This window comes from Stenella coeruleoalba, assembly GCF_951394435.1.
Source record: "Stenella coeruleoalba genome assembly, chromosome: 7".
NCBI classification, from domain to species: domain Eukaryota; kingdom Metazoa; phylum Chordata; class Mammalia; order Artiodactyla; family Delphinidae; genus Stenella; species Stenella coeruleoalba.
In genome coordinates, this window is record NC_137153.1 from 107,623,929 (window position 1) to 107,636,848 (window position 12,920).

General features: G+C 39.6%; 1 long non-coding RNA gene across 8 annotated transcripts in view; it reads left to right on the forward strand.

Moving 5' to 3' along the window:
* LOC307189277 overlaps positions 1-12,920 on the forward strand; it is a 925,047-nt gene that overhangs the window by 848,746 nt on the left and 63,381 nt on the right. For 7 of the 8 annotated variants that reach the window (XR_013829131.1, XR_013829133.1, XR_013829134.1 and 4 more), the window contains one exon: positions 4,526-5,334. This is a non-coding gene — a long non-coding RNA (uncharacterized lncRNA). Of the gene's footprint in view, positions 1-4,525; positions 5,335-12,920 lie in introns of those variants that run through there. The other variant, XR_013829132.1, reaches the window with a different exon arrangement.

The window sequence follows — 12,920 nt, forward strand, 5'->3', positions numbered from 1 at the left end:
TAGATTGTTAAATAAGGTATTGTCTATATGGGCATGTATTTTCCCTGTGCATGTGTACATTTGGATCAAGAGATAAATATTAGGGAGAAAAAACTTCAATTAAAAATGTATATCGGGCCTTCCCTGATGGTGCAGTGGTTGAGAGTCCGCCTGCCGATGCAGGGGACACGGATTCGTGCCCCGGTCTGGGAAGATCCCACATGCCGCAGAGCGGCTGGGCCCGTGAGCCATGGCCGCTGAGCCTGCGCGTCCGGAGCCTGTGCTCCACAACGGGAGAGGCCACAACAGTGAGAGGCCGGCATATCGCAAAAACAAAAACAAACAAACAACAAAAAATGTATATCGGGTGACTTCATTAAGCTAGTCATCATTCTAAGGGCTTGGAATACATCTCTCTCTCTTTCTCCTTCTCCTAAGCTTTCATGCATGTGCTTCTCTCTGACTAAAATTCTGTTCCCTGTCTTCTCTATCAGATGAATCCCTATTCATGACCAGATTCTTCTTAGAATATATTTCATTAGGGAAGTTTTCCTGACTCCTAAACTAAGAATTGGTTCCTTTTTATATGCTGCCGTCTAACCAACACAGAGTTGCTTAATACCTACGTTGCAGGCTCTAAAGCCAGATTCCCATAGTTTAAATTTCACTTCACTACTAGTATTGTGCAAGTTAATTCAGTTGTCCCATTTGTAAAACAGAAATAGTACTAATGCCTGACCCCCTGAAGGAGGTATTATGTATTTGAGAAAGAAATTAGGCAATTTATTTAACAAGCTGAAACCAGGTTTCAGCTCCTCATTCTCTTCAACCAGCTTTGTTTTCAAGCTGAAATAGGAAGGAGAAGAAACTATGAAAATCTAAGACTCCAAACTAAGAGACTGGATTTTATCTGGTAAGAATGGAGAAATGTTGAAGATTTTAAAGAGGAGAAACAGGATCAGATTTTAATTTTAGAAAGAAGAAGAAGAAGAAGAAGAAGAAGAAATAAAAAGAAATACAGGATGAGAGTCAAGTAGGGGATGAACTCTTTAAAATATGTTCAGTGTAGCCAAGTAATTCATTTTTAAGCAATCACATTTAATCACCGTTCCCCAAAATTAAGAGCTCATTTAATTCTACAAACATTTAGGGAATGTTCACTAACTGTGAGATGCTGTGCTGGGGGCTGAGAATTCAGAGAGACAGTTTGCATACTATGAAATAATCTAGTCTAGTAGTTAAGAGCATTGGATTTACAACCAGGTAGACCTAGGCTCACCATCAAGCACTATGCCTTCCCATCTGAACAAGGTTCTTAAATTATCTAAGCCTCAGTTTCTTCAAAATTAACAAGATTAATTAACAAAATTAAACGAGAGACTGTATACAAATCACTTAAAAACTCTTAAGGTGTGGTATGTGTTCAATTAATGCTAGTTATCATTGTTACAATTATCATTGTTGATATTATTTTATAACAGTGCTAAATGACTACTTTCTCCAGTGCCAAGGTGCTCACAGTCTGAATATAGAAAGCAGATATGAAGGCATATAAATTACATTGTACTTGAGTTACCGTGCTATTAAAAACAGCAAATAGTTATTGAGTGTATACCATTTGTCACGTATTTTTCTAAGTGTTTTCCACGTATGATAACATTTAATTCTTACAAAAATCCTATGAGGCCGATAATACAATGCCAAATGGTCTATAGACGAGGAAATGCAGGAGCACAGGTTAAATAATGTGTCCAAGGCCACACAGATGGTGACTGGCAGAGTTGTATGTGAGCTGAGCTAGCCATGCTCTAAACCACAAGTTGACTGTGCCTCTCTGACAAACAAGGGTGAGATCATTTTAAAATCATGGGAGCTTTTCAAAAGGATGCAACATCTGTGTGGGACCCTGACAGATGAGCTTCTCACTTTGTTTCCAGGAAAGCTTCAATTTAAACCATTCTAGATAGAAGGCTACACCCAACTTTATCCAGAGCTAGAATGCCTTTTTCAAAAATCTGTTACACATTATAACAATAGCCATCATTGCTACCAAAATCTTCTGTATCTGTACTAAATATTTATGTTGGAATTAGGGCCAGAAGAAGTGAATAACATCCTCCACCAGTAGTGTAAAGGTAAGTTCTAGCTGTCTATGCAAGCAAAGGAACCCCCTCCTCACCAAGAGTGCTGCTCCTAAGAACCGTGTTTCTGCTGATTCATAAATGGAGGGAGTGGAATAATTTGAGGGTGATATTAATCTCTCCTTCCATTTATCCATAGGAACTTTCCTTGTTGTTCAGAACGGTCAGCAAACAGCAACAATGGCAACAATGTTAATATTATTACTGAAAGCAATGGTGCTTATTAATATAAATATAGCAGTTGACACAACTAGTATCTCGTAAATATCTTAAAGACATTCAAAGAGATAAAGCCTCTATGAGTATATATAACTGATCATAACCTTTTGAGGACATTGAGGCATGGGATGATTTAATAGTGTATTCAAGATCACATAACTACAAATGCCACCCTCATGGTCATGGCCAGGAAAACCATTACTCAGTTCATAGCTGTGGTTATAGATCTGTCTCAGTATCCTCATTTTAGATTATACCTTGTGGCAGGAGGTACAAATTAACACTTTTATTTGTCAAATCTCACTGCCCCCCCGAGTCCAAGTTTGGGGTGGGAGTAGAGAGACATTTTCTAGCTAGTGACCAAATCTCACTGCCCCCCTGAGTCCAAGTTTAGGGTGGGAGTAGAGAGACATTTTCTAGCTAATGACCAAATCCCACAGTCTTCCCTTGAATAGAGAGTCCCTGCATTCCAACAGAGTGGACAATATGTACACAATTTTCTCAGTCTGGTGACCCTCTAAATTGAGTGTCCTTGGCTGGTACATTGAACCAAAAAAAAGAAAAAAAATCAAGAGAAAAGGAATCTTTCTGAAAATTCTTTAACAACATAGGGTGTTGTGGTCATTAAGGGCTTCCCTGGTGGCGCAGTGGTTGAGAGTCCACCTGCCGACGCGGGGGACACGGGTTCGTGCCCCGGTCCGGGAAGATCCCACATGCCACGGAGCGGCTGGGCCCGTGGGCTGTGGCCGCTGGGCCTGCGCGTCCAGAGCCTGTGCTCCGCGGCGGGAGAGGCCACAACAGTGAGAGGCCTGCGTACCGCAAAAAAAAAAAGATTAAATTTAAAAAAGAAAACAAAAAACATATTCATTTAGATATTTCTAAATATCACTAGTTATTTCTTCTGATTCTTCTTCTGAGAGTCGCATCTTAGTGCTTCTTTGCTTCCATAAAGTTGAACATGTCATGGAATGTGCCAATGGAATGTGAACAAAAGCATTCTGTATTTTCCCTGCATGGAAGCTTTTACAAGATGGTCCATCTTTTGTTATGGTCTCTTCCCATTTCTGCAGTGACAGTAGAAACCTGTGTCCAGGTGGCATCTGCTACCATCAGGGCCTTGAGAGACCACAAGGTAGAGAGCCCCTGTTGATTCACATTGTACTTTCGTTAGGACATTGAGAGCTTAGGGTTTTCATCATCATCATTATGTCATGTGATTTGGTAAGTGATGTAGGTGCTTTTGATAACATTTGGCAAGATACTAAGTAGAAGGGAATAGAAAGAGTCAAGAAGTTCAGGTACTTGTAGGATTAAAAGAGGAAACTTTTTCAACAAAATTTAGAAAAAGATATCATTGAGAACGTCACTGAATATAACAAAGGCCAGAGAAAACTTAGACTTGCAGCAAATGAAAGAAATGGCTGTCACAACCACTGTTAAAATCTCTGAGTCGATTAAGGTGTTCCAGAGGAAAGGTGTAATTAAAAGCTCGATAGCCAGTAAATGCATTCAATTGCACAAAATGGCTCAGAGAAAAAAAAGTGACCACAGTCTTTGCTTGCTTATGGAAGCTGAAGTTGTAATTCAGGTTGCAGTGGGTGGAGGGAGAGGAGGCAAGCAAACAAAGACAGCAAATCAAAGAAATATATCCAGAAAGGAACAGTGAGAGTGGTATTGGCACCCAGAAATGTCTGAGTCAAAGAGATATAAAGGCTATTAATGTTTTCAGTGAGTGGCACTGCAAACACATTACAAATAATTTATGACTGTTTGAGATTTAAAATAACACAGGGGGTCTCAAACCCCTAAGCAGGAAAGAAGCTGAGAAAGATGCCCAGCCACCGAAGAGGGCCTATTCTCCAATGCCCACTTTCTGATGTGGCCAAAGGAGGTTAATGGAAACGGAAGAATCTCATTTCCATTAGCAGGAAATGAACCATGAGAGGACCATGGACCACAGAAAACAAAGGAAGAGGGGCCCCAGCCAGGGAGCAGAATAGGACACTAATCTGGGAACATCTTCTGCCTTCAGAGGAGAACTTACCACATCTCTCCAGCAGAGTTCAGAAGTGCCATAGAACAACTATTGTGTCTCCTCCACTTATAATTAGCAGCATTTATTGTGCTAATTCTGTGCATGTTCTTCTGTTGTATATATGGGCTGATAGCATGTCTTTTTAATTCAGTTTTTTAGTTCAGATCTCTGGATCGAAAGGAACTATCTCTGGACTTGATGAAGAAGCAGCAGGGACCCACTCAGTTATCTGCACTTCAAGCTGATCACAGTGAGTGGATGAGTTGTCTCGAGTTCTTGAGTTGAGCTCTTGAGTTACCTCTCTTAGTGGTTTGGGAATGAATATGTTTTTTGTTTTCTTTTTTATTTAATTTAATTCTTTTTTTTATACAGCAGGTTCTTATTAGTCATCAATTTTATAGACATCAGAGATATCTCACACCAGTCAGAATGGCCATCATCAAAAAATCTAGAAACAATAAATTCTGGAGAGGGTGTGGAGAAAAGGGAACACTCTTGCACTGTTAGTGGGAATGTAAATTGATACAGCCACTATGGAGAACAGTATGGAGGTTCCTTAAAAAACTACAAATAGAACTACCATATTACCCAGCAATCCCACTGATGGGCATATACCCTGAGAAAACCATAATTCAAAAAGAGTCATGTACCATAATGTTCATTGCAGCTCTATTTACAATATCCAGGACATGGAAGCAACCTAAGTGTCCATCGACAGATGAATGGATAAAGAAGATGTGGCACATATATACAATGGAATATTACTCAGCCATAAAAGGAAAGGAAATTGAGTTATTTGTAGTGAGGTGGATGGACCTAGAGTCTGTCATACAGAGTGAAATAAGTCAGAAAGAGAAAAACAAATACTGTATGCTAACACATATACATGGAATTTAAAAAAAAAAAAAAGTCATGAAGAACCTAGGGGTAAGATGGGAATAAAGACACAGACCTACTAGAGAAAGGACTTGAGGATACGGGGAGGGGGAAGGGTAAGCTGTGACAAAGTGAGAGAGTGGAATGGACATATATACACTACCAAATGTAAAATAGATAGTTAGTGGGAAGCAGCTGTGTAGCACAGGGAGATCAGCTCGGTGGTTTGTGACCACCTAGAGGGGTGGGATAGGGAGGGTGGGAGGGAGGGAGATGCAAGAGGGAAGAGATATGAGAACATATGTATATGTATAACTCATTCACTTTGTTGTAAAGCAGAAACTAACACACCATTGTAAAGCAGTTATACTCCAATAAAGATGTTAAAAAATATTTTATAGACATCAGTATGTACATCAGTATGTACATCAGGATGTCAGTCCCAGTCGCCCAATTCAGCACACCACCATCCCCACCCCACTGTGGCTTTCCCCCCTTAGTGTCCATATGTTTGTTCTCTACATCTCTCAACTTCTGCCCTGCAAACCGGTTCATCTGTACCATTTTTCTAGGTTCCATGTACATGCAAAAATATACGATATTTGTTTTTCTCTTTCTGACTTACTTCACCCTGTATGACAGTCTTTAGATCCATCCACGTCTCAACAAATGACTCAATTTCGTTCCTTCTTATGGCTGAGTAATATTCCGTTGTATATATGTACCACATCTTCTTTATCCATTCGTCTGTCGATGGGCATTTAGGTTACTTCCAGGACGTGCCTATTGTAAATAGTGCTGCGATGAATATTGAGGTGCATGTGACTTTTTGAATTACGGTTTTCTCTGGGTATATGCCCATCAGTGGGATTGCTGGATCATATGGTAGTTCTATTTGTAGTTTTTTAAGGAACCTCCATACTGTTCTCCAGAGTGGTTGTATCAATTTACATTCCCACCAACAGTGCAAGAGTGTTCCCTTTTCTCCACACCCTCTCCAGCATTTGTTGTTTGTAGATTTTCTGATGATGCTCATTCTAACTGGTGTGAGATGATACCGCACTGTAGTTTTCATTTGCATTTCTCTAATGATTAGTGATGTTGAGCAGCTTTTCATGTGCTTCCTGGCCATCCATATGTCTTCTTTGGAGAAATGTCTATTTAGGTCTTCTGCCCATTTTTGGATTAGGTTGTTTGTTTCTTTAATATTGAGCTGCATGAGCTGTTTATATATTTTGAGGATTAATCCTTTGTCAGTTGATTCGTTTGCAAATATTATCTCCCATTCTGAGGACTGTCTTTTCATCTTGTTTATGGTTTCCTTTGCTGTGAACAAGCTTTTAAGTTTCATTAGGTCCCATTTGTTTATTTTTGTTTTTATTTCCATTACTCTAGGAAGTGAGTCAAAAAAGATCTTGCTGTGATTTATGTCAAAGAGTGTTGTTCCTCTGTTTTCCTGTAAGAGTTTTATAGTGTACAGTCTTACATTTAGGTCTCTAATCCATTTGGAGTTTATTTTTGTGTATGGTGTTAGGGAGTATTCTAATTTCATTCTTTTACATGTAGCTGTCCAGTTTTCCCAGCACCACTTATTGAAGAGACTGTCTTTTCTCCATTGTATATCCTTGACTCCTTTGTCATAGATTAGTTGACCAGAAGTGCATGGGTTTATCTCTGGGCTTTCTATCTTATTCCATTGATCTATGTTTCTCTTTTTGTGCCAGTACCATATTGTCCTGATTACTGTAGCTTTATAGTATACTCTGAAGTTAGGGAGTCTAATTCTTCCAGCTTCATTTTTTTCCCTCAAGACTGCTTTGGCTATACGGGGTCTTTTGTGTCTCCAACAAATTTTAAGATTTTTTGTTCTAGTTCCATAAAAAATGCCATTGGTAATTTGATAAGGATTGCATTTAATCTGTAGATTGCTTTGGGTAGTATAGTCATTTTCACAATATTGTTTCTTCTAATCCAAGAACATTGTATATCTCTCCATCTGTTGTTATCATCTTTAATTTCTTTCATCAGTGTCTTATAGTTTTCTGCATACAGGTCTCTTGTCTCCCTAGGTAGGTTTATTCCTAGGTATTTTATTCTTTTTGTTTCAATGGTAAATGGAAGTGTTTCCTTAATTTCTTTTCCAGATTTTTCATCATTAGTGTGTAGGAATGCAAGAGATTTCTGTACATTAATTTTGTATCCTTCAACTTTACCACATTCATTGATTAGCTCTAGTAGTTTTCTGGTGGCATGTTTAGGATTCTCTATGTATAGTATCATGTCATCTGCAAACAGTGACAGTTTTACTTCTTCTTTTCCAGTTTTTATTCCTTTTATTTCTTTTTCTTCTCTGATGGCTGCGGCTAGGACTTCCAAAACTATGTTGAATAATAGTGGTGAGAGTGAACATCCTTGGCTTGTTCCTGATCTTAGAGGAAATGCTTTCAGTTTTTCACCATTGAGAATGATGCTTGCTGTGGGTTTGTCGTATATGGCCTTTATTATGTTGAGGTAGGTTCCCTCTATGCCCACTTTCTGGAGAGTTTTTATCATAAATGGGTGTTGAATTTTGTCAAAAGCTTTTTCTGCATCTATTGAGATGATCATATGGGTTTTATTCTTCAGTTTGTTAATATGGTGTATCACACTGATTGATTTGTGTATATTGAAGAATCCTTGCATCCCTGGGGTAAATCCCACTTGATCATGGTGTATGATCCTTTTAATGTGTTGTTGCATTCTGTTTGCTAGTATTTTGTTGAGGATGTTTGCATCTATATTCATGAGTGATAGTGGTCTGTAACTGTCTTTTTTTATAGTATCTTTGTCTGGTATTGGTATCAGGGTGATGGTTGCCTCATAGAATGAGTTTGGGAGAGTTCCTTCCTCTGCAATTTTTTGGAAGAGTTTGAGAAGGATGGGTGTTAGCTCTCCTCTAAATGTTTGATAGAATTCACCTGTGAAGCCATCTGGTCCTGGACTTTTGTTTGTTGGAAGATTTTTAATCACAGTTTCAATTTCAGTACTTGTGATTGATCTGTTCATATTTTCTATTTCTTCCTGATTCAGTCTTGGAAGTTATACCTTTCTAAGAATTTGTTCATTTTCTTCCAGGTTGTCCATTTTACTGGCATAGAGTTGCTTGTAGTAGTCTCTTAGGATGCTTTGTATTTCTGCGGTGTCTGTTGTAACTTCTCCTTTTTCATTTCTAATTTTATTGATTTGAGTCCTCTCCCTCTTTTTCTTGATGAGTCTGGCTAATGTCAGGCTATCAATTTTGTTTATCTTCTCAAAGAACCAGCTTTTAGTTTTATTTATCTTTGCTATTGTTTTCTTTGTTTCTATTTCATTTATTTCTGTTCTGATCTTTATGATTTCTTTCCTTCTGCTAACTTGGGGTTTTCTTTGTTCTTCTTTCTCTAGTTCCTTTGGGGGTAAGGTTAGACTGTTTATTTGAGATTTTTCTTGTGTCTTGAGGTAGGCTTGTATAGCTATAAACTTCCCTCTTAGAACTGCTTTCGCTGCATCCCATAGGTTTTGGATCATCGTGTTTTCATTGACTTTTGTCTCTAGGTATTTTTTGATTTCCTCTTTGATTTCTTCAGTGATCTCTTGGTTATTTAGTGACATATGTTTAGCCTCCGTGTGTTTGTGTTTTTTACATTTTTTTCCCTGTAATTCATTTCTAGTCTCATAGCGTTGTGGTCAGAAAAGATGCTTGATATGATTTCAATTTTCATAAATTTACTGAGGCTTGATTTGTGACATAAGATGTGATCTATCCTGGAGAATGTTCTGTGTTCACTTGAGAAGAAAGTGTAATCTGCTATTTTTGGATGGAATGTCCTATAAATATCAATTAAATCTATCTGGTCTATTGTGTCATTTAAAGCTTCTGTTTCCTTATTTATTTTCACTTTGCATGATCTGTCCATCGGTGTAAGTGAGGTGTTAAAGTCCCCCACCATTATTGTGTTACTGTTGATTTCCTTTTTTATAGCTGTTAGCAGTTGCCTCATGTATGGAGGTGCTCCTATGTTGGGTGCATATATATTTATAATTGTTATATCTTCTTCTTGGATTGATCCCTTGATCATTATGTAGTGTCCTTCCTTGTCTCTTGTAACATTCTTTATTTTAAAGTCTATTGTATCTGATATGAGTATTGCTATTGCAGCTTTCTTTTCATTTCTATTTGCATGGAATATCTTTTTCCATCCCCTCACTTTCATCTGTATGTGTCCCTAGGTGTGAAGTGATTCTCTTGTAGACAGCATATATATGGGTCTTGTTTTTGTATCCATTCAGCAAGCCTGTGTCTTTTGGTTGGAGCATTTAATCCATTCACGTTTAAGGTAATTATCAATATGTATGTTCCTATGACCATTTTCTTAATTGTTTTGGGTTCGTTTTTGTAGGTCGTTTTCTTCTCTTGTGTTTCCCACTTAGAGAAGTTCCTTTAGCATTTCTTGGATAGCTGGTTTGGTGGTGCTGAATTCTCTTAGCTTTTGCTTGTCTGTAAAGCTTTTGATTTCTCCATCAAATCTGAATGAGATCCTTGCCGGGTAGAGTAATCTTGGTTGTAGGTTCGTCCCTTTCATCACTTTAAGTATATCATGCCACTCCCTTCTGACTTGTAGAGTTTCTGCTGAGCAATCAGCTGTTAACCATATGGGAGTTCCCTTGTATGTTATTTGTCATTTTTCCCTTGCTGCTTTCAATAATTTTTCTTTGTCTTTAATTTTTGCCAATTTGATTACTGTGTCTCGGCGTGTTTCTCCTTGGGTTTATCCTGTATGGGACTTGCTGCACTTCCTGGACTTGGATGGCTATTTCCTTTCCCATATTAGGGAAGTTTTTGACTATAATCTCTTCAAATACTTTCTCTGGTCCTTTCTCTCTCTCTTCTCCTTCTGGGACCCCTATAATGCGAATGTTGTTGCGTTCAGTGTTGTCCCAGAGTTCTCTTAGGCTGTCTTCATTTCTTTTCATTCCTTTTTCTTTATTCTGTTCTGCAGCAGTGAATTCCACCATTCTGTCTTCTAGGTCACTTATCCTTTCTTCTGCTTCAGTTATTCTGCTATTGATTCCTTCTAGTGTAGTTTTCATTTCAGTTATTGTATTGTTCATCTCTGTTTGTTCTTTAATTCTTCTAGGTCTTTGTTAAACATTTATTGCATCTTCTCGATCTTTGCCTCCATTCTTTTTCCGAGGTCCTGGATCATCTTCACTATCATTATTCTGAATTCTTTTTCTGGAAGATTGCCTATCTCCGCTTCATTTAGTTGTTTTTCTCGGGTTTTATCTTGTTCCTTCATCTGGTACGTAGCCCTCTGCCTTTTCATCTTGTCTATCTTTCTGTAAATGTGGTTTTTTGTTCCACAGGCTGCAGGATTGTAGTTCTTCTTGCTTCTGCTGTCTGCCCTCTGGTGGATGAGGCTATCTGAGAGGCTTGTGTATGTTTCCTGATGGGAGGGACTGGTGGTGGGTAGAGCTGAGTGTTGCTCTGGTGGGCAGAGCTCAGTAAAACTTTAATCCACTTCTCTGCTGATGGGTGGGGCTGGGTTCCCTCCCTGTTGGTTGTTTGGCCTGAGGCAATCCAACCCTGGAGCCTACCTTGGCTCTTTGGTGGGGCTAGTGACAGACTCTGGGAGGGCTTATGCCAAGGACAAGGAGTACTTCCCAGAACTTCTGCTGCCAGTGTCCTTGTCCCCATGGTGAGCCACAGCCAGCCCCCGCCTCTTTAGGAGACCCTCCGACATTATCAGGTAGGTCTGGTTCAGTCTCCCCTGGGGTCACTGCTCCTTGCCCTGGGTCCCGATGTGCACACTGCTTTGTGTGTGCCCTCCAAGAGTGGAGTCTCCGTTTCCCGCAGTCCTGTTGAAGTGCTGCAATCAAATCCCACTAACTTTCAAAGTCTGATTCTCTGGGACTTCCTCCTCCCATTGCAGGACCTCCAGGTTGGGAAGCCCGACATGGGGTTCAGAACCTTCACTCCAGTGGGTGGACTTCTGTGGTATAAATGTTCTCCAGTCTGTGAGTCACCCACCCAGCAGTTATGGGATTTGATTTTACTGTGATTGTGCCCCTCCTACCATCTCATTGTGGCTTCTCCTATGTCCTTGGATGTGGGGTATCTTTTTTGGTGAGTTCCAGTGTCTTCCTGTCGATGATTGTCCAGCAGCTTGTTGTGATTCTGGTGTTCTCGCAAGAGGGAGTGAGAGCACGTCCTTCTACTCTGCTGTCTTGGTTCCTCTCTATCGGAATGAGTATGTTTTATAAGCAGGAAAAAGAAAGAAACTTTTGCCATTAGAAAAGCAGACTATAGTAGTTATCAAGTCTGTTCAAAAATATTCTTAAAAAAATATTCCAGATTTTCTCCCTTCTTGGCACATGGAAAAATCTTACTTCCCTACTCCTTTAAGTTAGACATTGTTGGGTAACTGGATTTGACCAAAAAATTGTGAACAGATGTGCTGTGTGTCATTTTGAGGTGGAAGCATTTAATTACCAGGCCAGCATCAGACCCTGCAGTGTTGTGGTAATCCCGGAAACATGTGTAGGGCTGTGTTCTCCATCAGCCAGGCTCTCTAATTGACTATAATGAGCAGAACACCTTGCTGACCTGAGGTGGACATGTGGTGTGAAAGGATTTAATCTCTGTTATTTTCAGACTCTGAAAGTTGGTGGTTGTTCATTGCACACTATAACATACCTACCCTGGCTTGATCGTGGCCATGAATTCATGTCGTCTGACTCCACATATGCTTTTCCTACCACTGTAGAATTGCCTTTAAGTTATAAGATAGGGCTTTTCTGGTCAATCAATGTTGTTTATCATTTGACCCTGAACCCTGGACTAGCAGCTGGCTATTCTCTGAGGTTATGGGCATTCCTATCATGAAGACTAGAATGATTGCAAAACACTTATCCCCTTGCTTGTCACCATGGACAACTAGCACTGCCCTTCCTCTTGAGTCATTTACAAGTAATAAAAAACCAACCAGAGGCCAAAACTTCAGCAGAATTGCATCCTATCTGGCTCCTCCAAGTCCTATCACTTTGATGAAGTACACACAAATTCACATCATTACTTCTTGGTTTCCTCATCCATTAAGTGAGATAATGAGAATAGACCTGACCATCCCACTGTGGTGCTGTCCCGGGTACCAGCTGCAGTTAGGTATGAACTTAGTCGTAAACTCAAGTGTACTCTAGATCTCTTGGGTGAGGGGACATATGTTCTCATGCTTCTTGTCATATGCACACCCATATCTGTTGCTCTAAGATTTCATGAAAGGAGAAGTTAGCTCTTCCTCACAAAAAGATGCTATGTGAATGCACCCAATAATAAAAGTTATTTCATCAAAGCAAGAGAAGATCCTTTCTGGTTTTAGCCTTAATGTAAAGATTCTCCAATGACATGGCATATTTTCTGCCTTTCGCTTAGTCAAGGAAAGATAATTGTGGTTGGTAATTGTTTAATAATTCAGCTTATTGTTATTAAGGACCTGCTATGCACTCGGTCTTGTGCTGGGGATACACAGGGAGGGTCTCTCTAGGAGAGTGACATTTAAGTGAGAGATTATGAGTGAGGAAGTTAACCAAGCAGGGGGGAAAGGAGCCTTCCAAGCACAGAGTAGCCTGTGCAAAGCCTGTGTATGGTATGC